This window comes from Belonocnema kinseyi, chromosome 1 (assembly GCF_010883055.1).
Source record: "Belonocnema kinseyi isolate 2016_QV_RU_SX_M_011 chromosome 1, B_treatae_v1, whole genome shotgun sequence".
Classification (NCBI taxonomy): domain Eukaryota; kingdom Metazoa; phylum Arthropoda; class Insecta; order Hymenoptera; family Cynipidae; genus Belonocnema; species Belonocnema kinseyi.
The window spans coordinates 152,800,287-152,803,080 of record NC_046657.1 but is presented as its reverse complement, the minus strand read 5'-3'; positions in this window follow the sequence as shown (position 1 = coordinate 152,803,080).

Here is a 2,794-nt window from a genome sequence, read left to right as displayed (position 1 = left end):
AAATGATTTTTTATTTTGAAAAATTAATTTTAAGTGAGTAATTGAATAGATTTTAGAAAATTAAAAAAAAAAGAATCAAGACGATTTTAAGGAAATTTTTTTATTTTGCAGTTTTTTTAATTTTAGGGAAAAAATCTAATTAACAAAATATATCAATTTTCAACCCAAAGGTTTACTTGTTAACAAAATTAATTAATGTTCTATCAAATAATTGGTGTTTTAACTAATACAATGTACAGGATAAAGTTTCAACCAAAAATGGAGTAGTTCAATTTCCAGATAGAAATGATTAATTTTTAATAAATCCTAGAAAAGTTACATTTTCAGATTAAAATAAATATATTTTAACCAAAAAAATACATTTTTAACAAAGTTGTTAAATGATACATTTTCTTCCAAAAAGATTAAATTTCTACCAAACAAGGTCAATTTCCATCAAAATACATGAACTTTCAACAAAATTATTTAATTTTAAAGTCAAAAAGAGTATTATCTACAAAATAGCTGCATTTTTGACCCAAAAATATGATTTTTCAACCAAAATTTTAATTGTCGACCAAATAGTTTAACTTTCTATCAAATTGTTAACTTTTAACGTCCAAAAGATGCATTTTTTACAAAACAGTAAAATTTTTTACCAAAAAGTTAATTTGAAATCAAATAGTTAAATTTTCAACTATAATTATGAATCCTTAATAAGAAAAAATTAATTTTATTACTAAGTACTTCAACTTTAAGTGAATAATCCAATTTTCCACCCAAAAATTATGATTTTAAGTTTTAACGATATAGTTGCATTTACAAGAAAACGATTTTGCAACCAAAAAATATTTAAAGTTGATATTTCAACCGAAAAATTTAATTTTTAACCAAAAAGTATAAATTTTGCACAAAAACTTTATTTCTACAAAGAAAGACGATTTTTTAACAATATACCTGATTTTTTAACCAAAAATGGTATATATTAATTATCAGTTTCAAAAATGTATTTTCAACAGCACATAACACATATTTTCATCAGAATAGTTAAATAAATTAAATTTTTTCTCATTAAGGATTCATAATTATGGTTCATGAATTTTGTCGGGAATTGACCTTGTTTGGTAGGAATTTAATCTTTTTGGTTAAAAATGTATCATTTAACAACTTTGCTGAAAATTTATTTTTTCATATAAAAATTATTAATTTTAATCTGAAAATTTAACTATTCTAGGCTTGATAAAAAATTAATCGTTTTTATTTGGAAATTGAACTATTCCATTTTTGGTTGAAATTATATCCTGTATATTGTATTAGTTAAAACATCAATTATTTGATAGAAAATTAATTTATTTTGTTAAAAAGTACACTTTTTGGTTGAAAATGGATACATTTTGTTAATTAGATTTTTTGCTAAAACAAAAAAACTGCAAAATAAAAAAATTGCCTTAAAATCGTCCTAATTCTTTTTTTTTTTTTTTAATGCTCTAAAACCTTCTCAAATACTCACTTAAAATAAATTTTTCAAAATAAAAAATCATTTTCAATTTTCTTAGCAATCACAACAATTTTTTTTATTCTTTTTTAATATTTGACAATTCTCAAAAATTTAAGTTTAATTTAAAAATTTCAAATTGAATAAGTTAAAAATAAAATTTTTTTAGACTGAAATAATATTTGAAGTCATAATTGAAAATAATTTTATAAACTGATGTTTATTAATTCTTTCATTTTGAGCGGATTCAGAATCATCTTGTAAAATCAATTATTTTTTAGTTTTTAGTACCTTAAATTAAAATTTAAGAAACATTTAATTTTAAAATTCTTTTAATTAAAAAAAAAATCATAATCGAAAACAAATAAATAAATTTTCTATCAAATAATTGATGCTTTAATTAATACAACGTACAGGATAAAGTTTTAACAAAAAATGGAGTAGTTCAATTTCCAGAGAAAAACTGTGATAAAAAATTGAATTGAACAAGAAAAAAAAACAACTAATTTTTAACAAAATTGTTAAATTTGCAAGGGAAAATGTACATTTTTGACCAAGAAGATTAATGATCTTCAAAAAAAATTTAAACAAAATACATGAATTTTCAACGAAATTATTTAATTTTAAAGTCAAAAGGACGAATTATCTACAAAAAGTTGAATTTGTTAAGCGAAAAATATGAGTTTTCAATCCCAGAGTTAAACTTTTAACCAAATCGTTAAATTTTCAGCCATAATTAAAAAACCTTGTTGAAAAAAACTTATTTTTTTTACAAAGTAGTGCAACTTTAAGTGAATAATCGAATTTTCTACCCAAAAATTATGATTTTAATTTTTAACAATACAGTTACATTTACAACAAAACGACTTTGCAACCAAAAAATATTTACAGTTGATATTTCAACCCAAAAATGTAATTTTTAATCAAAAAGTATAAATTTTCCATAAAACAATTTAATTTCTACAAACAAAGACGAATTTTAAACAAAATACATGATTTTTTAACCAAAAATGGTATAGTTTAATTGTCAGTTTCAAAAATGTATTTTCAATGAAATAGATGAACCTTCAAATAAAAAATAAATAAAAATTTTAACAAAGTAGTTAAACTTTTGATAGAAAAGAGGATTTTTTCACAAAATAGTTACATTTTCAACAAAATAATTAATTTTTCAATCAAATAATTGACTTTTCATCCAAACGTGATGAATTCTAAGAATCGCCAATTTCTTTAATTTATTTCAAATGCGGATCAAGATATAACTAAGACTATTATAATATAACATATTTATAATATTATCATCAATAATATACGTATATA